At 32.0% G+C, this 27,210-nt stretch overlaps 1 long non-coding RNA gene across 1 annotated transcript in view; it reads left to right on the forward strand.

Moving 5' to 3' along the window:
• LOC148278214 (uncharacterized) overlaps positions 1-26,856 on the forward strand; it is a 45,462-nt gene extending 18,606 nt beyond the window's left edge. The window contains exon 3 of the long non-coding RNA XR_015823246.1: positions 25,912-26,856. This is a non-coding gene — a long non-coding RNA (uncharacterized LOC148278214). The remainder of the gene's footprint in view (positions 1-25,911) is intronic.
• Positions 26,857-27,210: the final 354 nt, after the last annotated feature.

The following is a 27,210-nucleotide window of genomic DNA, read 5'->3' on the forward strand; positions in this document are numbered from 1 at the left end:
GTCACGATCGATGCCCGCTGACGTATTTCGTATTATTCCATACATACGGTGTGTTTCGGTCGGCTTTCCCGCGGATATTTCGCTGTGATCGATCGCACCTGGGCCGGTATTTTCGCATTTTTATTGCTTTCACGCGTGCACGGATTGTTTTTCTTGTAATTACGCAAGCGTGACGCTTCTAAACCCGTCACAGGCGAGTTTCAATCTTCGCTTCTGTGAAAGGGTTGGATTATTCTTAGACGCGAGCTCATAAGCAACATCAGTCGTCGGTCCCAAGAACTCCTTATGGTTTCCTCTAGCTCGGCCAATGTGTACATGCATATCATTCTGCGCCTCTATGGCTTCTCCTACCCGATATATTGTTACTTAAATAACATAAAATACTACATATTTATAAATATTTTAACGGATATAAATTTTTATAAGAACGTAACCTAAAAGTAGGAGTTTGTTGGGCTTATCCTGTCAATGGCTGTTATTATAAATAAAATTATCAATAAAACTTCTCGGTTTAGTTTCACTTTTATTTCATTTTTACCAACGAGCGCTTTCGCCTAAGAAGGCATCTTTAAGACTGGTAGATTATTTACACCATTTTGAACTTTTGTAGTATTTCTTATAAGGTTCGGATATAAAAATAAAAATATCACATAAGTATTTTACTATGTGACAGACAACATAAATATAATTACAACTGGTTTGCAAAAACAGTTCATTTTTAGAAAAGTTTTTGTCCGAAATTGGGTTTAAGTCCTAGTATTTTTTTATTTCTTATCATTTAAAAGGTAAGGATGATATTATTTACTTTACGAACAGTAAAAATCATTCACATCCCTGTCTCTTATTAATAATTTATCTATGTGTAATTAATTGTATTTATAATTTCCAAGTCATAACGCATTGCTCTAATCACAAACATTAAGACATTATAGTAATATATTTTAGGTCGTTTTTTTCCTGGCTTTATTTTTATCCTACTTGTATATAATAAACGTAGTGTATTTAATTGTCACTTAATGAATTGACTGTACGAGTTCGTGAATAAATAATAATATCCCAATAAAAAGACACCCAGGCAGCAATTATTTGCATGCAAATTATATGACAATAATATTTTTTACGAGTATATTCATATTTTTATATTTTATTCATCTGTGTATGGGTATGTGACAAAAAATCTTAAGTGTGAAACTCAAATATAGCTGGATTTTTCTTATCCACAGTCGTACCCACATGAAATTCTTCCCAAATTCCAGTTTTTGAATTAAAAAAAAATGAACAATCAAATAGTTTGAGTACTAATTAAAGTAATCGGGTTGCATTATTTCAGCTACCTACACAAATATCTCACAATCAAAATTATTTCTACGGATCTTTAGTTTTATTGCCGAATTTAAGTATCGTCAGATAACCTTCTTTGATTATGGAACCTAATGATGTTTTGTTTATTTTAGCGTCCCATTCTACGCTTTCTGGTTTTAAGGTTTTTCTTGTGTGATAGCTTTTAACGCCATCGGGCCTAGTAATATTATTATCAAATAATCGAGTGACTGACGTGTATTGCAGTTGAAAAGTAACTACTACTTAGGGTGTTACCACACCGATACTATCGATCGACGATCAATCGATTGGTGTGGTAGTTTAGCTGATCAATTTGGTGTCGATCGACGTTGACTGATCTTATTCAACATCGATCGATCGATTGGTGTGGTAACACCTTTAGTTGGCTACACTCAAGTTCCCTCTCCTGGGTCACAATCCCGGGGATCGATCCACAATAAGCCTCACTAATTCACTCCTTTCCATCTTCTGTCAGTCTTTTCATATCCGTGCAGCTGCTACAGCGCACGTCGACGATCACTCGGTCGATATAGGCGTCTCTAAGGCGACCTCTGTAGTTTTTGTCCTCAGCCATTCCCTCTGTGTTAATAAGCAGGCCCTGGTGGCTAATGTAATAGCCAGGTTGAAATCTTAAGAAATGTAATCGAGCTCGAGGTCCTGGGTTCGACTCCTGGCAAGATCGACATGAAATATTAATTGAAAGGGTGGTTTTATACTGCAATTTTAAACTTCTAACTGAGGGGGTTAAATGCAAAACCGCCACTGTGCATGATCACTATTTATGGGAAGATCAACAAAACCAGTAGCCAAATGACTAATTCTTTTAAGTTCAATGTGCACATTCAACTTAAAATGGATAGTCTTTTCACTACCTGTTTTACAATGCACAAGTTGCACGTTGAACTTGAAATAAATAGTCTTTTTCCTGCTGGTTTAGTCGGTCTTCCCAAAAACAATGATCATGCACAGTGGCGGTTTTGCGTTTAACCCCCTCAACTGGTCTTTTCTTGTGTTTCATCAGGGCCTATGATACCCTAAAAAGCAACTTCGTCATTTATTACTATTCCGTGGTCAACAAAGCCTAAAAAAAAATTATTTTTTTTTTTAGTACCTGATTCGATAAGCAATACGTAATCACCTTCAATGCCACGATCACGTCATTATAATTTAAAGTACCCTATGTTTATTTCCGGTTTCTAATTACTCTTCAAATAATTCATTAATTTTTCTTTCATCAAAGCCTCTATATATAAATTTAATAAAATAAAATAAACAGACAAGTTTAAAAAAAAAAATTGTAATCAATTTATAAAAAGATATAAATTCTAATTTAATTATCATTTATAAAAAAATAAAATATATGTATATTTAGAAATATTTTTTGACATTGGGATAACAGTGAAATCTCGAATAAGCAAATGAATGCCCATTCTAGGGCCCCACTTTACACTTTTATATCTGCGTATCCTAATGACGAACGGCGAAGAGGTGAGTGTGAAAAAAGTATTAGATATCACTGTAAACAATCAGACTACAAGAAGCGGGTTTTAGGCATATGAAATTAGTTAATCTGTCACGTATTGTACTGATGGACGTTGACTGAAGTCGCATTATAAACATTTCATTTATGTCTGAAGATGCCCATTAGAAGGTTAAAGCGCTAATTGATCGAACAAATAAGTGGAAGTGTACCAAGTATTTTTAATTAGTAACTTATATGTAAATACAAGTTATTACATCATTACAATGGAATACCATCAAGAATTGTCAATAAATTATTCGAATAAAAAAAAAAATATATAGATATAATTATAATTTTTGTACTTTTCCAATGCAGTTGTTCAGGTCTTACAACGTTGTAAATATTTCAGATGTTAAAAAAATATATCTTAGCTCATAAATGAAAACAAAACCAAATCGACCTTTAGCAATTATTTTTTTTATGGATAAAAAAATTACTCTTAAAAATATTATCAACGCCAACATGCAATGCACGGCGGTATTATGCATGTGACGACACTCCACGCTATAATGTAATTACAGTAGAACTCCTTTGATCCGAACTCCACTCATCTGGATTGCCAAATATCCGAATCATTATCAGGAAATAAAAAAAAAAACGATTACGCGCCAACTCACCCTTCTGAAAACCCCTTAGAAAGTAAGTTTTTAATATGATTTCAATCCGCTGTATTTTTTCAAAAGCAATAAAAAAGTGATCATAGAGTGAATTTTGCATTTACTTTCAAAACATTGCTTTAATTCAATGGTTAATCCAACTGTCCGGATTTATGCATATCTAGATATTTATTAGGCCTACATATTGTCTCGTTATACCATGAAACGCTTGTATTTTAATTTTGTACCTGTCATGTAAAAGCCCTCTGGGCGTAGATTATAATAATAAAGAATAAAACTATGCATGTAATGATTAATCATTAGGTAAATAAATCGATCTTTACTTACATAGTAATTCGTGTCGATTAAAGTTAATATCTCCACAAACTTATAATATTATTATCCTCTCTAACACAATACACGCAAAAACCACGGACGGAAGCGTTTATTCCGTCCAGCAAACGTTATTTTTTCTCGTTTGATCACAAGGCTGTTAGGCGTACATGGCAGGTATTATTATGCAGAACGCGATGACGCAATTGTGACTACTCACAGCATACTATAAACACGTGGGGCACTTAGAATAACAGTGGTCTAACTACTCTGAGATCTATGCAGAATAAAAAATTATATTTTTACAAAAAAAAACATTAAAATAGCGTATATTTCATTCTAAACTATACTAATCGCCTAATCATAAAATGTGTTTTTTCAACTTCACAAACGGGACGTTCCAGAGCAGCGTTTCCCAACTGCCGGTCCGCGGACCGGTGCCGGTACCGGTCCGTCGAGGTCTTAATTAAAACTTCCCGTACTAAAAATGCGTCATTTGTTTTTTTCTATACATATTATATTAAAAATCAATGAACAAAATACTACAAAAATAAAAATAATATATACCTGCGTTACCGGTCCACAGGCGTTACCAGTCCATAGGTTGGAAAACGCTTGTTTTAATTTCATTTTTAGTGTATTATAATGTTTAATTCAATATACTAGACATAGGAAAAAACCCGAATTAGTTTAAAAATTAAAAACGGAATTATTAACTATTTATTTTAATTGCTATTTTTTTACACTTACATTAGTGTTAAATAACAAAATAAGTTTTTTTATAAAATAAACCGCTGTTTTATATTTGATATTAATTTTTATAAAAAAAAATATAAAATCACATTATTCATTATATTTATTTTATTTATTCATATTTTTGTCTTACAAACTATAATCAATAATATAAATAAAATGACTTCACTGGGGTTACTCGCGCCGAGGACACTTAACAATATACTTTTATTAAAATTTTTTTTTCATTTGAGAATAAACAAAAAAGACTAACTCTATAAACAAAAATAATTAACAAAATGTTCATACAGTTTTAAACACTACTGTTTATGTTTTTAATTAATTTATCTACATCTATATTATTTATATTACAAAAACGCACAATGAAAGAACAAAAATCCAACATAAGCTATACACTTGTGGAGCAGTTGATTCAATATTGGTTTGGACGAATGAGACAATCCATTTTACTTCTACCTAGCTCCACTATCCATTTTTTATAGCCTTTTTGAACATTTTCTCCTTACTAATTGTTTTAATAGATAGTGGAAGTAGGTTATAGATTTTAATTAAATAATACTCAAAATCCCTATATTCGGCGTCTTAGTACAACATTTTTATGAAGAAACATTTGTGCAAGAAACTGAACAAAAAGAACATGAAACTACGTAGCAAAGACAAACAAGGGCAGTCAAATAATGATATTTTTATGTTATTTTATTTTACAGAAACATACAGTCACAAATGATAAAATCACAAAATAAAAATAAGGCTTACAGACAGACCAGCGAAGTTTCTAAATAAAAATCACACACATTAAATTGTGATAAATTTTTAAATGTGTACGTGCTTATATATATTATATACTATTAAGCGTGTAGTCCAGATGCTTATTGAAATAGGTGGTCTATAACTTAAAAACCGGATTTTTGTCTGGGAGTTTGAGCGTTAATTAAAAAAAAAATCGTACAATTTTGTTATTCAAAGTATTGTCCATCGGAAGTCACAACATTTCCTCATCTTTCTGGCAATTTGTGGATGCTATCCCAAAAAAAAATGGTCATCTTGATGCTTTGGACTGAAATGAACCGTATTCCGGAATGTGCATTCTGCATCGACCGAAACAAATGGAAGTCAGATGGCGCCAAGTCTGGACTATATGTCGGGTGGGGCAGAACTTTCCATCCGCTATTTTCCAAATAATTTTTAACGGGTTGAGCAACATATGGCTGAGCATTGTCATGTTGGAATATCAATGTCCCGTGTCTGGTCTCCCATTCTGGCCGTTTTTCCTTCAATGCTCTCTTTAAACGAATCAGTTGTTGTCGATACAGCTCTCCAGTAATGGTTTCACCCGGTCTTAGAATACTAATACACAATTCCCTTCTGGTTCCCTTCATTCCCTTCATCTACAAACTTTTTCGGCTGTCCATGCCGCTCTTTGTCTTTGATATAAAAATCGCCACTTTTAAAGCGTTGAAACCACTCAATACACTGTGATTTCGGAAGAACGCGTTTTCCATACAATTGCACGAGCAAACTATGACTTTCGGCTGCAGTTTTCTTTGCTAAAAAGTGACTCAGCAAAATTTACCGCAATTGTTGTTTTTTTTCGCCAATTTTAAAAATTTCCCATGATCGAAAAAGTTATTATGCGCATAAGCAAATCAAACACTGTTGACTGATTTTGACAGCTTATTAATAGAGCTTCAAAATGACATGCATGTCAATGATTTGCTACAGCTCATACTTAAGTGTTTACATCTAGTGTCAAATTCCGGTTTTTAAGTTATAGACCTAATAATAATATTTTATTTTTGCTATTATTTAATTATGTACGTGCTTCCACTTTCCATTGGGTTGAATTCCAACTTAACACAGGGCCCTCGGCCCGTTTGGGATACGTTATTAAAATATTTTTTTGGAATATGTATGTATTTGTATGAATAAATAAATAAAATAAAATATACAATATATTCAAGAACACAATCAACATATAAGACTTCGAGCTAACCCTTGGCAATCCATTTTTATCCCACACTGTGTTGATGGCGAAAAGATTTACGAAAAGTCGAAAAGCAAGCGACTGTGCATTTTTTTTTTAATACAAATAATGCGTATATTTCAGAGTGGAGTTACATCATTGTAATTCTATTCTTTATTTTACAGAAGACAATAATAGGTATGTAAGTGCTACATTATATAAACATGAGGGGCCGTTCATTCGTACCTCTAAAATAATTGGAACAACATGCAAATTCGTCACCTCAATCAAATTACATTTAGTACTAGGAAAATCGTGTTGACGATTATGGATTTTCATCAAGTAAAAAATCATCATCAATCCCTTTCCACACCTTATGGTGCATACAGAAGGTAAGGTGATTAATCCTACGCTTTAGGTGCTAGTCCAGGAATAATGAAATATTGCCGTTTAAACACAATTTTAATCAATATTTCACCCTGCCAGGAATCGAACCCAGGACCTCAAGAATGGTAACCTAACGAGGCGAACTTATCTCCACTCGATTTTCTTCTTCAGGATTTTTATCTGGGAGCAGCCATCGCATCGAATCCAAAACGCTCGTCCAGGGTTCTGGTTCTATTTCACACTCAGAACTGTATTCTTAATCCGCCTGGATACAAAGACTATCTTTCGATCTTGGAATAAATCTTAGTTTAATTCAAAATAATCATAAAATTATGGCGTGGAAATTTAAAACCAAATGCACGGATATTAAAATAAATGCTCTCGGACACCAAATTACAATAAATTTTTCCATATCGGACCTGTATTAGGGAGAATACATTTCAGTCAAAATCCACTATCAGGTCAGCATTTGATTTAGGCAGAGGAAAACTTGTCAAAATCCAACGCTGCTCAAACACTAGGTTCTAAGATCGGCCCATCTGCCTGTACCCCATTACCTTCACACTTGCGAATCATCGACAGTCCCAGTCAGTTCAGATCTCAACTGAAATCTCACTTATTTTGTTTATCATACCCTTAATTTTAAAATTAGATAATATAATATGTAATTTTAGCTTAGTTAGAATGTAAATTTACTTATAAAATTGTAAAGCGCCTTTGAGGTGATTTTTCACAAAAATTTCGCTATGTTAATCAGCCAAATATCATTATTGTTATTAATTTTGATATATGATAATATAGAGCTCTTTAACGACCAAGGAGCGCTTTACCCTGATTAGGCATCATGCTCCTTGGTCAATTAAGATATAAGAAAAACCAAACTTAAAATACTGATTTATTATTTAAACACTTTATATACATGTACAGTTTACATACATATGAATAAGGGCAGGCATATTGTCTTAAGGCAATTTCTTCCTACCTACCCAAACCGCTTAATTTGAGAAAATCAGTGGTATACGAACATCTTGTTTGTTTAATTCATGCCTTGTATCAAAATCATAAACCATTGAGATTCGTCAAGAAATATGTGGATAGAAGAATTCTCCATTAGGAAGAGCATTTATTAATATTTCATAATTTGAGAAGATGTACGATTTTGACTTATTTAACGACTCAGCTCTCCGCTACAAACGGAAGCTGGTCTCATTGACATAATAATATATAGCCTCAACATTATTTTTTTGGTATGTACAAAAATACACATACCAAAAAAATAATGTTGTGTAATAAGATCTGGTCAAAATATAAGTATAAATAAATTGCAGAATCATCTGCAGGCGATTACTAGTACTTAATTTAACTCGGAAGAGTCTTAAATACATAAAATAAAGTAATATGCTAATTAAAAATACTTAACTTCAATATCAATACATAGATGGTGTTTCAACACGCTAGTGAATGGTTTCTCATTTAATAAGATATATACAAGAATCAAAATGTTACCTGTGTCGATATTCGCTAATAAGCGGAATGGGGAATGTTGTAAAACGTAAAGTGGCCACTCAACCCAGCCAATGACAGGTCATAAGCCCTGTAAACGCTTGAATATCGATAATCCTGAATTTGAAAAAATTCTACCTCATCTCTGTAGGAATATTGATAAAAAAATATATATAGCCTCTTTTAAAAAAAAAAAAATAAAGATAAAAAATCTCCTAAACATATAAAACAAACACCACATTTTACACACATCACTTCATAAACTACACTCCTTATTCACAGCAATGGAGATACAAACGCAAGAAGAGTCACGTGTTATATACATATTCTCGTCACATTTTGTTGTCCTGTCCAGAAATTGTATTATATATTGTGCTGTGTTACGTTTATGTTCTTATAATACTATTACATTATACTGAAGTAGCACTGTGTACAAAACAATAAACATATTTAAAAAAAAAAATAAACGTCAATATGAAAATCCCCCGATATTTTCTTTAATAAAGCTTCTATGGTATACCGAAATACCGTGTTGCTATATCTATCGAAGAGAGTAACAATGTATGTGAGGTTTAATTTTAATGTTGTGTAATCGGTTGAATATCGATTTTTCATCTATATTAAGTAGTTTTATTGTACCATCGTTGGTAACCTATAAACCCAATTACCCGTATTTGGTAATTTAATCCGAGAAAAATTAAAGTGTTATTTTTTAGTAGAACTCATTTTCTTTTTGCGGTTGTGCCTACTTAGTTATTTTTTTTTATCTATGCGGGATTATTGTCAGTAATATAATTATTAATATTGACATATTATTGCCCCGACACTTATTTGGTTTCTACTACGCTGTGACACGTGATAATTATTACCTACCTGCTGCAAAAAGCCGGACTTTTGGTGAATGAATAATTATTGTACTTCTAGTACTTTTTATTGTTCTGTCGTCGCAAAATAAACCATTATGCTTTTGGGAAGTCATCATCATTTCCTTTCCACACCTAAGGGTGGATAGGGCAATGCATTGGTACACCAATCGCAGCGTATCTTGATCATTTTTGTTACATGAATGTAAGATAATCAGTCTTACACCTCAGGTACCAGTCCGGGGCCCACTACACCGTGAGGCCGACGGAAGGGATGTAGGTAATCAGTGTATAAAATACTGTTAAATGCGCTCTGCAGCTGCAAGACATGCTGTAATCTAGCTTATATCTTTATCTGTTATTAAATTCAATTATAATTGGAAACGAGGAACTAGTATCCCAACCATCCATGCCCTTTGTAATTGCAAGACGTGTTGGAATATTTATTGTACAGTGCTCTTAAGGTGATTTTCACAAAAAAGGTGCTATATAAATTATCTATAATAATAATAATAATTGTCAAAAGTTATGTTATTATGCCATGGCTTATTGTCACTTTTTTTCCCCATGTACCTTCTAATTTGTTAAAAACAACATACCGCACCCCTTGAAGTACACCGTTGTATGTCTCAATCGGCCATTTTGCAGGAGAACAAAAATATAATTGTTGTTAAATTATTGAGGCTCGTAACTTAATGTATATAGGTAATAAGGCCGCCAATGTACAAATAACATTATGTACAAAAGTTAAATAAATATATTATTTGCTCTTTTGACTGTTAATATGGAAAGACACCGTATCCTCGTAATGACTGCAATGCCCTTCTCGATATTTTACTCAGTTGATCAAAAAAAATACTGAAGTTTGTGGTATATTTGATTTGTTGTTTTTATTTACGATACTGAAATCAAAAATTGACAGCCCTGCTCTGCTTAAAGTAATTCAAATTCGTATACCCGGTAGGTGCATTAGAAATAACGAATGATTTTTTTGTAACAATTCACGAATCAAATTTGAAATACAATCGCCTATACCCAGGATACATAGATACATACATAATGTAGTTTAAAATCATACTTCTGATGGTTTGAAAATAGTGTTTGCATCAGCCATTTTAATCGACCAATGACAGCCTTGAGATTGAAATTTTCAAAATGGCCGTGCCAACAAATATTAAGAATGTTTTTTGATTTCGTGTTTCTATTAAAGCTAATTTATTAGTATCTTAAAGTTTAAGTTCAGTAAAAATAACATTTCTAACATAAAGACTCTCTTTGGCATTAGTGTAGCAGTTTTTGATATTTTTCTCGTAAACACCAAAACGGGAGTTTGCTATCTTTGCTTCCAATGCCCTCAAATATTCGATATTTTCAATACTAATTCTATTCTGAAATGTAATCTCACTCGGTATTTTTTAGAAAGGTAAAACATAATTAAATTTAGCTTTGTTTCCTCGGATACGTATTTTTTTGTATTTTAACTTATTGTACATAGGCGAATTTATTGCCAAATGGTAACTTTTTCGAACAAACTGATTTATTTATAAAGTTTATATTTGAAGCACTAACTTTGTGGTTATTCATTATAATAAAATAAATAAAACAACTTTGTTTTGAACCACTAATTTTTATTTTTCACCGACCGGTTTCAAAGCAAACAAGCTTCTTCTTTAAGGTTTACGTAACTAATTAATTGATTCCTTTTTTTTATTTCTATCATGTTCACTAAATACTACACTTGGACCCAATAAATCAAGTGGTTTTTTCCTACACGGGTGGTAATTTGATATCATTATTTTCGAAGTAAGACAGGAGAGGAATAAAAGAAATATTGTTTATTTGGTTATTAATTATTGTTTTCTTATTATGAATCCCTTTTTTAATTTCTAAGATTTCTAAGTTGCCTAATTTTAATATTTTATTTTCAACATGAAGTACTTTTAAACCACTCGATTTATTGGGTCCACGTGTAGTATTTAGTGAACATGATAGCAATATAAAAAAAAGGAATCAATTCATTAGTTACGTAAACCTTGAAGAAGAAGCTTGTTTGCTTTGAAACTGGTCGGAGAAAAATAAAAATTAGTGGTCAAAAACAAAGTTGTTTTATTTATTTTATTTAATGATTTATTTATGTTTATTGTTGTGCACACAGTGCTGCTAGTTGGCATAATACAGTGATATTATTACCAAAAAAACATAAACCTAACCCAGCACTAATTACGTACACAACACACTATATAATACTATTTCTGAAGCAAACTTAAAAATCTCCATTGAAATTACTGAGATATTTGTGAAAAACTTCGAAAAAATAATTTAGATTTTTAATTAAGCTTCACTAACTCAATGGAGAATGCTAAGTTTGCGGTGACAAGTAGTATAATTGAAATCTGTTTTTGCAAGATTTAGAGATGGTTTTGAATTACGCTAATATTTAGGTAGGTAGGTTTTTATATATATAGTTTATTTTATTATCAATAACTCTTTTTCCGTTTTTGGTAGAGATTTCTAAGTTTGCTTCTTATACCCTCATGTATAACATTACTCTATTTGTGTTGGTATCTCCATTGTTGTGAATAAGGAGCGTGTCTTATGGAGCGATGTGTGTAAAATGTGGTGTTTGTTTTATATGTTTTAGTACTTTATATCTTTGTTTTTTATCATGTTTTTTTTTTTTTAAAGAGGGTAAACATTATTGATACAGGCTAAATATTTTTATTGTCAGTGAGACTCAGCTCCCGTTTGTAGCGGAGAGTTGCGTCGTTAAATAAGTCAAGATCCGTACATCTTCTCAAATTTTGAAAAATTACTAATTGCTCTTCCTAATAGAGAATTCTGATACAGACTTCTTATAAAATAAAGGTGATATTTAGCTCATTTGAGTTTAAGTATTGCTCTAAAAAACGTATTATTCAAGAAGTATTATTGTTTTTTTTTTATTTCCTAGTTGAATACTAACCACTTTATTTTTATGTTAAATCGCCCTCAACTTTACTCTGTTCTATTTATAGATGTCGTGTTTCTGTTTTACTTTTTTTTTAAGTATTTTGTTTTCACCAAATTGTTTAGTTTTAACTATTCTTTTATATTTCATATTATGTATTACATTATAAATTGTTAACTGCTGTGATACCTTCTCTAAAAAAATTTTCGCAAATGGTTCTTTGAACCGTCGATGAATTGATAAATAAATATCTAGCTCAATAAAATCATATTGACACGTGAGTGTATCCTAAGAAAGAAAAAAAGTGGCTATACTGCATTCACAACTCAAAATTCCTAAAGAAAGAGGGAAAAAAGTGGTTAAACTGCATTCATAAGTCAAAACAGCCAAATTTAGACATTCGACAGTGGACTGTATGGAAATTGTTACTCACTTTTAAAGTTCTTCCGATTGTTTCTTATATGCAGCACTTCACTATTGCTGCAGCACGAATACCGGTATCGTGTAGATGTTGATGAACTGTATAATTTAGCTCACACTAAACTTCACTTTGTACGAATATGCTGACGCAGTAAATGATAAAGATTTATCAGAGTGACAACTTTTCACATGTGACTTGCTCACAGGACGGTAGAAGCACAAGAATTTGAAATAGGAAGGATTTGGGAAGGATCGGGATATTTACAGTCTTATATGAGTTGCCAGTATAGAAAATGTAAAATCAGTTCTTAACCGACAGTGTACGTCTGGGGGCGCGATGCATCATGTTTTTTGGATGATCTCGTGCAGGTTGGATTCGTTCCAAACAGTAACCGCGAAAATCTACGCACCTTTTTAACTAGCATAGGTGCTGAATATCTTTAGTTGAGTCTAAGTATTGTGTTCTTGTGATTTGTAACACATTACAACCTCCTCCTTGTAATCCCTTGATTAACACGTCGCAAGTAACATTGAGTGAGTATTACTTAGACCCTGAAAACACTAGTGATGTTTCTGCATTATTGCAATATACTATGCAATGTCACTAGATATTGACTTATTACGGAAGGTAATTCAAGTAACGAAATAAAACTAAAAAATGGTCACATTTGCAAGGGTAGTTTGGCCGAATTGTGTCTATGTAGAAGGGCATGTACCATACAAACGAAAAAAATATATATGTTTTATGAAAACATAAAATTGTATATTGAGCAACGAGGTACCATTGATAAGCATGAAAAAGTATTGTTTAATTTATACATTTAAAAAAATAACAATAATTTTGACGTACTATAATAGAGCTTTGCCTAAAAGTTTTTGTTAAATTACTCTAAAAATAAATAACATCGCGTACACCCTGCTACGTGGGCATAATTCAATAAATATTTGTTTGTAGACTATTAAACTAACCCAATTCAGTTTAAATTTTATGTATCGTATTATCAGCGCCATAATTTTTAAAGTTTTGTATTTCTGAAATTACTCCGCGTGCGACATCTCAAGTTCTCTTCCGCTTCTTCTCGATCAGTTCTGCCGATTGGTCCGTTGACGAACCATAAACCGGAAATCTTTCGCAACCCTCTTACCATCAGTTGATTTGGAAGAACTAGTGACGTCATGCAAAGTAGTTCGTTTTTATTCAAAATGTTCTAATTTTTACCGCGTGTAAGAAAACATTTTTTTATCGAATTTCCCGGAGGGCTGAATTTCCTCATTGTTGAAATGAAACTGGAAAAAAATAGGACCCAAAATGCAGAACACTGTCAATGTGGAACGGAAGGTCTGTTAATGTCTGTCAATATTCCGGATACCCCCCCCCCCCTCCCCCGAATGAGTTTTCTTTGGGTTCCTTCCCATGTAGAGGAGCTGCTTAACGAGGCCATAGCAGTCTATCTCGCCAGATCCTCAAATAACTGTTAGAGTCATTAGAAATAGCAAACCTATTGCTGTGAATTTGAGCCTTGTAAATAATAAGCTAGGAAAAAATAAACATCTCACATTAAAAAAGGGTAGCTTGGCTGAATTTTCCTTCTGCAATCCACTGGTTCTATCTTTCGTTTGAATTCATAACATTCTGCCATTATTCAAAGAATTCATTGCATTTGTCACTTAAATCGTGTCCGCCTCATGGTCTAATGATATGAGATTTCGGTCTAGGGTTCGATTTCCGACATGCTTGACATGAATAAATATGTATCTAAGTACACAACAGTCCCGTTTAACCGAATTTGATGAGGAAATATGAACATAGCTAAAATGTACAGCATAGAATGAATAAAAATATAAAATTTCTCAAAACACCTGAAACATTTCCGCGTGATGGAATACAGAACTAAATCGAGGAACTAAAAAATGTGATGTTTTCTTTTGCTTCATATGAGTTTTTTGCAGCTATATGGTAATACAAAAAGTATATCAGTGATTCGATTGATCCGGAAATTCGATTAAACTTACTAAAAATATATCTATGAACTACTACTACTACTGAGCTCTGGCTCTGTGGTTCTGTCATAATTGCAAATCGAAGTTGAACAATTTTGTTTTTGGGCATTTATTATTTGTTTTATAAATGAAAAAAGAAAATGTGAGTGGTTGATTAAGTATTTTTTTTCCTTCTTAATTTAGATATCTCTAATTGTATTTGATATTGATAATATTTAATGTAATTTGTTTATTTACATTGCCTATTAAAACCTATGTATGTAGGCATATTTTATTTATAAAATGCAGTAAGCTGTGAATAGTAAAAATAATATGTATAAAAAAATATTTTAGTGATGTTGTTAACGAAAGGCGGAATTTCATTCAATTTTGTAAACGGCTAGAAATATTTAAAGAAAGGAAAAGAACATGGAAATGCACCTACATTTGATACGATGAGGATGCTCTTAAATTTTGGGCACTTGATAATGAAATTCACTGTGAATTATGCAACGATTTATGATTACTTTTATCACGATGCGCGACGAATCCAAGAAAAATTATGCAATCTAATGTAATGTCGAAATGTTGTTTTGTTTTGTTCCAAATTCAAATGTCCTAATTTTGTATTTCTTCCATCTTGATGTTAGGTAGGAACCATAAGGATGGGTCAAGTTAAGAATGGGAAAGAAAGGTAATCGACCAGGAATAATATCGATAAATGCTGTTGTTTACTAAACAGATGTTGTGTTTTGCACTGCATTATTTTATAGCTGTTGGATTAGCATATTAAACGTAAGATTAATCGACTTACCTTTACGTAATGTAAAATGCTAAAATACGCCGTCATGATACTTTTTGTGAAAACAGATTCCATTCCATTTCTCACTCGGGAATTTATTCATTTTTATATTTAGGCACGCGCACATAACGCGTATATTTGGCGTATTGCTTATGCATATGCATGCGCAATGCCCACAGTCTAATCTCAATACATAAAATTGGACCGTGTAATACATACAGCAAGTAAATAGTAATTATTAGTTAAACATTTCTCGTTCAGAACTCTTCAGATTACCGAGTAATTTGATGTGCAGTTGCTTCTGGAGATTACCATCTGAGTCGAATATAGGACAGAAACAAGTACGATATTATAGTGACTAATGTGGGATAGTAATGCTTTATAGTGGCGTATTAGGATATATGGTATAATTTAGGTCAATTCAGAGCAATCAAAACATCATCCTCACAACCATTTCGGTGTTACGTACACGGAAAATGGTAGCAGAAAAACAAATCCTGCGTATTATACAATTTCTAATTTTAGTAAATCGACTTGTTAAGGAACACGGAAAACGACGGAAAAGTAAAACCTTTTACTTTTCCGATCATTGCTTTGTAATTTTCTATGTGTTTTAAACCATTTACGTATATTTCATACATATTTTTGCAAATGAATTGATTCACAAACGCCTGTTAGTTTTAGTCCTTGTGTCGAAATGTGTAATTCGTTTAAATCACATTAAAAATAAATCATGTTTTTCCGAAATATCTGAAAGCAACACTTGTAACATACTTAGGTTATGTTATATTTTAAATAATTTAACTACGTATCGAATTCTCATTTAGTGATTTAAACTAAACAATTGCGTACTTTTTTTCTTTATTAAGAGGAAACGCGGTCTTTCTCACTCTTCTTTGTACAAACGTATTCCCGTATTTTCTCCCTAGATGATGGCACTCGAGCTGTTTGTGTTGTTTTTTGTGTTTGTTGTTTATTTTTTAAACTAGATATTTACCATCAGCGTGTCTATCGTTTTGTTTTTTTGATGAATTGTTTCTTATGGGAGCTAGCACCGCCCAAAACCCAAAAAAGCGTCCAGTTTTATCTGCCGTCTTCGGAGGTACGGTATACAAATGTGATTGAGAGTGAAAAACTGGAGAAACTCAAAATATTGTTGAAATAAACGTTTAAAGCACTGCCTTAAAAACGTCATACTCCTTTGTTCAAAGTCAATTGTTTAATGCAATAAGGCACCAAAATTTATTTTATCGACTTCTCTTGGTTGAAAATCTTCTCCTTATATTGCTTTTTCAAATTTTAAAGATTACTTGCTATACCTGTTATTCTTTCTTTTTTCTCTGCTGCATTGACATGTTTTTATACTTTTAAACTACTTTTAACTACTTGTATTATATATGTATATAAAATCAATATATTGCTGCTCTTACTATAATGTGTCATTAATTTTGAAGATGTTTTTTAAATTGACTTAAATTTGTTGTCTTATATTTCACTTTAAGATTCTTATTTATGTTTTTCCTTTTTTAAAAAAATGTTATTACTATTTTATTTTATTTTTACATCTGTGCATGTTTTTCATTTTTAATTTAATTTCCATTTGTAAATACTCACTACAAACTACAAACTTTAAATTATTTTTTTTACTTAAATTTTAATTTCTAAACAACTTCCATTTATGTTTTTTTCCTTCTCTTTTTTATACCTTCATTAAAAACCTTACATTTAATTGTTTTATAATATGGAAACTTCACTGGTCCATTAGAGTTAAGTCTAACTGTGTAACTTTACTGTATGTTTCCTAAATAAAAGAAAAGAAAATAAAATTAATCTCATAAAAAGACAATGAAAACTGTCCGTGGCAAAAATACACCTTTATGCATGTCGTTTGGAAAAAAACACAATTTTTAATCCAACTTGATATTATTGATAGCGATTTCAAATTCCGTTGTCTTTCGGGAGATGCACGTAAAATCGTAAACAGTTATTTTAGTTCGCGTTTCTATGCACTGAATAACAAGAATTAAAATTACGTCTCCCGTCAGTGATTTGTCATTTTTACGTCACCTCGTTTTAGTCATTAAAATTTCCTCCTGCATCATGCGAGATTACCGACCTCTAGTGTCGAGTAGAAACAATGTAGTGCATTGCAGAGATCATACCCAAAACTTATATGGTTTGCGTCTTGGCTGACGTTTTATTTTTTATTTTTAATATTATTCCTTAAGAAGACTGAAAATCTACTGGTATTTTGATATTTTAAAATCGTTAATAAATGCGTAAATTTTTGCATTTAGTTTTCTTAACAAAGGAATAATAATTTTTAATAAACTATTTTAGTTGTATAATAGATGGCGTTAGTATGTTTATTTTTACGAATCCTCGAAATTTGAAATGATATTGTTTAATGGGAATATTCCCTTATTAAAGTCGGGTTGTTTAAACATTGTTTCATATCAAAAGTAACGAGAAAGTTCAATGCTACTGGAAATTCGAAATAAAAAATGTTTTCTTGCGCGCGGTAAAATTTAGAGCATTAAATTATACGGCGATGTTTCTTGAAATGAAATAAAATAATAAAAATGATTTCAATAAATACGAACTATTTTGAACGACGTCCTTAGTTCTTCTAAACTACCCTATGATATAATGTGGTGATAGATTTCCGGTTTACGGAAAGCAAATTCTACAATCAGCCGAACTCACTGAAGAGAACTTGTGACGTCACACGCGGAGTAATTTTGAAATTACTAAACTTAGCGCTGATAATTCGATAGATGTTTTAATCTTCTAATTTTGGCTTAGTTTGATAGTCTATTAAAAAAATATGTACATAAATACCACTGAACTTCCTCATTGTTAAGAGTTTTGTAAGGGTTTTTTTAACACGAAACAAATATTTATTTATTGACAATTCTTGATGGAATTCCGTCGTAATGATGTAATAATGATGTATTTTTAAATAAGTTATTAATTTAAAAATACTTGGTACACTTCCACTTATTTTTTTGTCCGATTAGCGCTTTCACCATCTAATGGGCATTTTCAAACTGGTGTGAAAAATGTTGAAAATACGAAAATTATGATAATGTTCATATTTTAAAACAAAAAAAAACAAATTGCAAAACAAAAACAATTATAACTTACAAAATTAATGCAAATGATTCCACGAGGTGTGGACTTTACAAAAAATATAACAGTATTTGTATTTAAAAACCGGAAAAAATTACAAAATAAACTATTACGTTTACGTTATTATTAAGTGTACCCTTTATTTATTTGCAGTGCCTGTTAAAAAGTATTTCTACAAACAGGTACTTCTTTATTTTTCTTCCTTGTAAATATAACAGTTAATATCTTGCCATTCTCAGTCCCAGTTCTAACTCTCTTCCTTTTCGAATTTTTCGCAGTATAATCCTTCAAAATGAAGTTATCTTGGTAAACTTTTTTTTTTATTAAACAAACTCCATATGTCTTTAAGTGCTAAATTTATACACTTTAAAGCCCCTGTATTATGACCACAAGGATAATTTCGTAGTCTTTGTTTCTCCGAATATTAAAAAAAAAAAAACGAATTTATTTAAAAGATGCATTTTTAATTAAATATTATTTAAATATTTTTTTCAATCAATGACATCTTGTGACACCCTTGTATGAGTCAAACAATGTAGGTTATTGTAGGGAAGAAACTCACCGTTTGATTCTATTTTTTTCACGTTGTGTAGCGCCCCACAACTCTTCTCTTTTTCTCACCTCATCAAATGGATCTTCCTCTAGGTTTTTTCCCATTTTTTATATTTTTTTTTTAACAAGAAAAACGATGCAAAAACTCTTGACACCCACTCACTACATAACTTTCAAACTATTACTGAAATGAAGATGGTGGGTCTAAATACAATGCTGTCATTGGTCAAAATGGACTTAGCCAATATTGAAGCAAAACAGTAAAGAACTATACCAAATCTGAAAGTAAGCAATTTTAAAACATTAAATTTTTGTGCAAATATAAGTGATATTGTTACATTTGAAGAATAAGCGATGCTCTAAAATAAATGTACAAAAATATTCGTTAAAAAAATATAAAAAACTTATTTTTGGGCCATTTTTTAATATTACCTCCTGATTTACACAAATATATTATTCGGTGCCTCCGGGTGAAATAAAGTCCGCATTTTGGCCGCAAATAAGCTAATGTCTCGGGGGTTAGAAGTATGACGTAGTAATAAAAATGGATTCGTATTTCTGCCCTACCGCAGCATCCCCATTTCCCGGGCGGGTCGTGATCCAGTCGAACTGTCTGCCCGACCACTTACGACTGCTGCTACTACTTTTACCTTGTAATTCTCGTATACTACTTTGTCTGGTTTGCCGCCAATTTTCCCCTCATTCGCCGGTCAACATAAATATTTCAGTGGGCGGCCATTAACGGCCTGCGGAACTGACGTATTTATAGTTGGATAATTTATATTGCGACGTTTTTGTGAAAATCTCTAAAGTAAATATCCCTACCCGTCTTGCAGCTACAGAGCGCTTGGACTGTAAGAAATCTAGCCCCCATTTTTAATTTGACTATGAAGTCCTTTTTGTATAAAAAAAAGTCGTTTACCGAAATTGGAACTCGATTTCAACGCGTCCAGCAGCTACACAGCGCATTAACGGTTGAAATTCTAGACCCTGTTTGGGGACAATGTATGATTTTATTTTTGAACAATATTACATATTTCATACAAAAAAAAATATTTTTTTAAGAATAAAGGAAATATTTGCGTTCTTATTATTTACCCAAATATTTCGATTTTCGAAGCCAATTTCAACGATTTGTAAATAACTCACTATTAGAAAATCGGCAGTAAAATTTAAAAGAAATCTAACTATCAACTTAATCACGGTCTGTTTTAATTATTAACTCATGTGTGGCTATGCGGTAACGGATGTCTACCTCGGGTAAAAAACATTTAATAACTCTCTTATTTTTTTAAATAACCAACTCATATTTTTTGTAATCCTTATATGGACTTTTTTACACCAAAATAAGGAAACATTTTTATAAAAAATGCACGGGCTTTTTCTATAAAAAATAATTTCTTCATTTTGTAAAATAAATTAAAACAAACGAAAGAGATGCCAGTATTATAAGTGGTTTATTAAATTTTATAAGAAAGAGCACGAGAATATAGCATATCAGAAGACCGACAAGGACACTATTCGTTAGGGGCGGAGCTTGAGTGACCGAGAAAACAATACCGAAAGAGCACGATACAGAATTATACCACTTGTGGGACAGAGAACACATCAGTCGCGTGAAGTTTTTTGTAGTATACTGAGCTGACGCTGTATTTAACACACCGTGTTCCCGAAATGTTTCTACAATTTATTCACAATTTATCTGATTTAAATTATTTTTTGACAATTCTTGATGGAATTTCATTGTAATGATGTAATATTTACATACATTTACATATAAGTTATTAATCAAAAATACTTGGTACACTTCCACTCATTTCCACACTTAAGATAATATTTTGATTTCTATAAATCATCCTTACATTGTATAATATTCGCCAGTCTGAAGATGTCCATTAGAGGATGAAAGCGCTAATTGGTCAAACAAATAAGTGGAAGTGTACCCAAGGAAGTGTGCAAAGTTATTTCATTTAAAGTGTTCAAAAAATTTGTTCGTAACTAGTTTTAAAAAACGTGTTTACGTTGTCATTTTTGTGTATGTTTAATTATGATTTGATTATATCACGTATTACGTACTATTATTTTATTTCTTACAAGTTTTTTTTGCTATTTTTTTAGGTTTTATTTCAATATTATTGTGAGAATATGTTTTAACAGCGTTTTTATTTATTCTAATAAAATCTAGTATTTATTTGCAATAAAAATTTGATATTCTTTTTTGCTTTCAAATAAGAGTTGTATTAGCATAGCATACTTTCTAGTCTCCCGGTTGATCTATTTCCGTTAAATTCAGTCGTAAGTGTAATTCGGAATTCAGTCGACAACCAGACGCGGGCGGCGGCGTTTGCTGGCGGGATTTTAAAAGGAATGAACACAATTTCTAACTTTATTTTGCATAAATATGCTTTAATTTTATATTTTTTATGTAACATCTTTGAACAAAGATCATTTTTAACACATACCATTGTAAATAATTTGGTATTTTAGCTTACATTTCAAAATATCTCGACTTATGCTTGTGGTCACATTGTGTTACACCACCGGCTGCAAAGGGATTATTCAGCACAGTCTTTTAAGAGTTAATACCGGGCTGTGGTCCTGTGGCTAGGTCGCGGACTCATGAATCAATGGTCCAAGGTCCGCACCCTGCTCTACCACAACTTGGTTCTCATTTTCTAATCGTGAGTTATTTACAACTCGTTGAAAAAGCCCCCTAAAATTATAATATTTTGGTATATCATAAGAACGCAAATATTTATTTTTTCTTTGAAAACAAAAGTAATCAATTTATGTTAAAGGAAAAAATGACAAAGTAAAACCATTAAATGATTACTTCCCCTTAGTTTTGTTCTCTTTATGTGGGACCATTGTCGTGTTTAATAATCATTACAGTATTTTTTTATCAGGGTTCGAAGGATATGATCACTACTATATATCACGATATATCGTCTGACTAACTTGCAAAACTCCAATCTCCAAAAATACAAATTTTACAGGAGGATGAAAAAACAGTATAAATTTAAATTAAAAGGGGAGTTTTGAAAAGTCGAAAATCTAGTTAGTTCAATTAGTGTTAGTTTAATAATAATTTAGTAGGTGATTTTGTTTTGACCCTAATGTATGGAAGCGAAGCATGGAGTTGGAAAAAAAGGGACGAAAGTAGACTGAATGCTGTTGAAATGCGATCCCTCAGGCGAATGTGCGGAAAAACAATGTATGATAGGTGCCCTAATGTCGAAATTAGAGCAGAATGCAAGGCTGAGTTAAGCATTATCGACAAAATTAAGAAAGGTATTTTGCGATGGTTCGGTCATGTGGAGCGAATGAATGATGAAAGAACGGCTAAAAAGATTTATGATGCGAATGTGTCTGGTTGTAGAAGTCGAGGAAGGCCGAGAAAGACATGGCATGATCAAGTACAACAAATTCTTGAAAGTGGTCATGTGAAAAGTCGGAATAATCGACGTGCGTGCATGAGAAGATGTATGAATGTGACGGAAGCAAAGGAAGTGTGCCAGGACAGAGTGGTGTGGCGTTCTATCCTCTCTGCCTACCCCTCCGGGGAAATGGCATAATGGTTAGTTAGTTAGTTAGTTAGTTAGATTTTGTTTTTACGAAACATTCCCGCGTTTCTCCGTGATTAACCTTTCCTTTACTGTCCTAAAAACATCCGCGCGTTACGGTGCTGTGTAGTCACTACACATGCAAAAATGAGAGATTTTAAATCGTTAAATTGTAATCTTCATTGGCAATTACCTAAATTATCCATAGTTAAAATCAAAAGTAATGATATTTTTTATCTAATTGCTAAAAACATGAAAAAAAAATATTTATGCTCTCAGTGCGCGCAAAGGAACCGCCCCCAACGTAAGCCGAGAAGCTACTAACGCAGCTAACGGGCGTCTGGGAGAATTACAAGAAACTTTGCTGTTCGCGCGTGTGTCGCATAAAAATTGTCTCTCTCGCTCCCAAATATACCCGTATAATCGAGGGTGAGACGTAAAGAGTGTGCGAGACAATTATATATTAGAATTACTATTTAACCACGAACGCAACATGCGACACATTGGTAAACTTTCTATTGTATTGGTAATATCTCCGATTTTCGATAAAACGCTTTTTATGTTCCCAATAAGCATTAATTATTTAATCAAATAAACATTTTTACCGATACGCAAATGTATATATGTATAACGAAGGAATACCGAAAATCTAAACCCATCATTTATTATATTTATGGAGATATTAAGTTATAAGATGCAATGTTAGTTAACTTTACCGAGATTCCCTGGGCGCCATAAGGTTGTTTGTTGCGTGTTGTGTACCGAAATTAAGATTCACCCGAAGCATGGAAATAAAATGCAGCAACAGCAGCTCTAGAGAGATACTTTTCATCTTTTGGTTTAGATCAGACCAAACGTAGAAATTGCCTGGGAAATGAAAAGGCCGCGAAAATGGCGTTTCTGGTTAAATATATCAACTGACACACTGAAGCCAGACATCATTTGAGTTTGGAAAGCATTCGTTTCGGGTGGTTATGAAGATTTCTAATCGTTTGTTGATATTTCAATAATGAAATTGATAAGGGGTTGGTTTCCGTTTTATCCATTGTAATTTTTATTGTTTAATAAGTATTACATACATATGAACTACCTAATTAAACTGTATTTTTAACGTCCATTTCCCTTTAGCAATATTCATATAATAAATATAACTTTTTGATGTATACTATCAGAGTAATAATTCCCTAGAGAAGTCCTTAAGCTCTATTGCATAGAACAAAAGCGTTCCAAATTTTTAGTTTGGTTTTTAGTTTAACAACTAACATGTAATGGACGGTTTCGGTTAGCGTTCGCAATATGGTTAATATCTCATACTACGACTACCGATAAAAATATATGAAATGGATTTAGAATACTTAATTGTATTTTCAAAATCAATAAGGATATTGTGGTGAAATGTTTTCTTATACAAATATAAAAAATACGTCTCTAGAAAAACGCGACATGTTTGGCCTTGATGTTTTTTTTTATATGGGAGTTGCTTTATTATTTACCTTGCTTTTAATATACAAGGTTTAAATATAAAAAGGTAGATTTTTCTGCAATTAAATTTCTTTTAATTTATCTTAACTGTTAGTATCAGGAGGGATATACTCATGTGGACCAATCGGGAACTTCTCAGCATTTGCTCATGTGGGCCTTGATGGTTGTGACGTCAAGATTCGTGAAAATGTTCTAGACAAAGTTGAATGGCCAGGAACAAATTAACATGAATCGTGACGTAAGAGGGCCGTGACAAATGGAATGACCGTTTTTGCGGGAATTAAACATTTAAAATTTTAAAATATTTTTTATGCTACTAATAAGTATCAAAAAAAATATTTTTTTTGCTGTACTGTATTTCATAGACCTCTATTACTTCAAAAATGTATTTTAAAAAAAAGTGATATTTCCCTATTCACAACCAAAGTACCTACGGCCCTTTGTATTGCTACAATCAGTAGCTAACTTCGTGGTCAATAATCATAGAATGGTTTTTCTCCGTATGGGCCACTCTTTTAGGTTATTGCTCTAATTATACACCTGATATTTTGATATTTACATTAATATTGTGATATTTTGGAACCCTGGTAAGGATGCAAATATTACTTTACGTAGGTACTTAAATAATTATTTTTACATTTTCCGTTGTACGATACTTTGATGTTGACCTAATGACTTTTTGGTAAGTATTTACTAAGTCTTTCTCAAGCTGTGTTCGGTTAGGGCTGACGTCAGACTGTAAAAATAGCTTCTTTATGCAGAAAATGAAACAAAAACAAAGATGCAAACTCAAAGTGCTAAATATGTTCCGTACCTCGCGAAACCTTTCACGCTTCACTTTGAAAGGCTTTTACAATGTTCCCAGAGCGTGTAGAGAAGGAAGTGGCGAAACGGGTGTAGCACGAAGGAACAAAAGTTCCGATAATGGAAATTCTAAATAATGGAACATATAAACCATGAGCGGTTTTGGCAATCTTCTAGGGATTTAAATTGATATTCAGATACGCAATAGAATCGAAAAAGTCTGGACATGTATAGTGAGGAAGGTCAGTGGTATTTTTTTATGTATCGTATTATCAGCGCTATGATTTTTTAAAGTTTTGTATTTTTGTAATTACTACGTGTGACGTCTTAAGTTCTGTTCCCCTTCTTCTCGATGAGATTTGCTGATTTGTCAGTTGACTCTCCGTAAATTGGAAATCTGTCACAACTCTCTTATCATTGATTGATTCGGAAGAACTAGCGACAAACAGTCGTTCGTTTTTATTAAAATCATTTTTATGATTTTTTTCATGTATTTTCGAGAACTCTGTATGACACAGTATCATTCTTATGTATCTATATTATCTCGAAGTAGAAGATTTGGACATACTCTAAATCGATTAAGTGGCTTAAGTTGAATCTGAAAAACTAAATGCTTAATTCCTTTAAAAAATATTTTCAGTCGCGTTTTCGTTTAAATGGATTGTGTTTTCTTTATTTTTTTATGGACATAACACATTTTGTATATTTTGAAGAACAAACGACAATTATTTTTGCTCTCAACTCTTTTGACGTATCTTCCTAACTTTTGCACCAAAAAAGTTTAAAAAATACTATTGGTTGCGTCTTTATAAAAATGGGTTATTTTATTTCACGTTTTTCAAAATGACGATGACGCGATGAACATTTAACTTTATACCTTTTTAAGTGCTATTTTACCTACCCGCTATTTTTCATAAATTTAATTTGTTTTACATAATCTGTATTAATAAGCGAAAATTTCCTTGCAGGTAAGCGATGGCCAACATTCTTGACGTCTTCAACCACTATTCTCTCTGGCAACAAGGTTTGACTTCACTGCTCATTATTTATCATCGTCGATATAATATTGTTTTCGATGGTTTCCTTCGTCCAAATATTTTTATCATACCCCTGGATGTATTATATTAATTATGTATTCCTATGTGCGTTTAATTTTTTTTTTTTTGAATACATTACTTATTTCTATAATCTATTTAAAAATACATTACGTATTTCTATAATCGAAAAATTTACATACCTACCTGTATTTTTTCAGGAGACAATAATTTATGTCTTAAATCAGTATTTATAAATATAATCGTGAATCGCGAATGATTTATGATGCAATGATAAAATTTTTGTTTCGTAACAATCAAGTAACTTTTTTTAGATTCCATGCAGTATAATTTATCTGGCGACAAAATATTATATACAATAGTACATTAAAACAATTTTGGATTATAGATTTATTTTCAAACACCTTAATATCACCGATGGATATTTCAACAAAAATTGTATTTTTGAAATGAATTCACTATTGCAGGTATATCTTCCAATTACATTTTTCCGGTTCCAACGATGTCGGGAGTTTTCCCGCCATTGCTGTCCGCCATTTTGTGTTGGTTGTTAGTTCTCTGTAGCATCTGTCGTAAAAATTTCTTTATACATGTTTAATGGCTGCCCGTTCTCTGTACCATCTCCTCCACTTACTAGACAGGTACTTAGAAATCTAAAACGAGCCAAATAAACCACGATATTACTTGTATTTATCGGAGCTCTTATGAATGGCAGCTTTTCCATTAAAAGCTTCGGGTCTCAGAAAGTTCGAGCGCTATTTTCCTTAGTAATGGTAAATAACATTCCCTGCTATATATAATAAATGAAAAGGTAAATGTGGCCCACACGATTTGTTTTCAATCCATATCTCTCAAAAATAATACCAAATTGAACGATTTTTTATTTCCTTCCACCATCATTATGTTATTTTGTAAAATAATTGACTTTTTCTCTAATATTTGTTTTTGTGTTCAATTAATACCATCGTTAGCCTTGTCAGTTAGCCGGTCTGCAGCTCGCACGATTTTAAAAAGATTATTATTTGAATCGTAAATAAAATAAGACAAAGCGGTTCGTTTGAACATTACTAACTTTCCAATGAATGTTAAAATCATTTTAATGTTAGTTTTTTGTTAGGACGGGAAAATAGATAAATACTCTAGCGAATTAAGGTTCAACTACGAGAAACATATTTTATAACGAAATTACAAAAATTATAGTCCATATTATGC

The sequence above is a fragment of the Micrasema longulum genome, unplaced genomic scaffold (genome assembly GCF_059751315.1).
Source record: "Micrasema longulum isolate JH-2025_06_02 unplaced genomic scaffold, ASM5975131v1 h1tg000911l, whole genome shotgun sequence".
In the NCBI taxonomy this organism is placed as follows: domain Eukaryota; kingdom Metazoa; phylum Arthropoda; class Insecta; order Trichoptera; family Brachycentridae; genus Micrasema; species Micrasema longulum.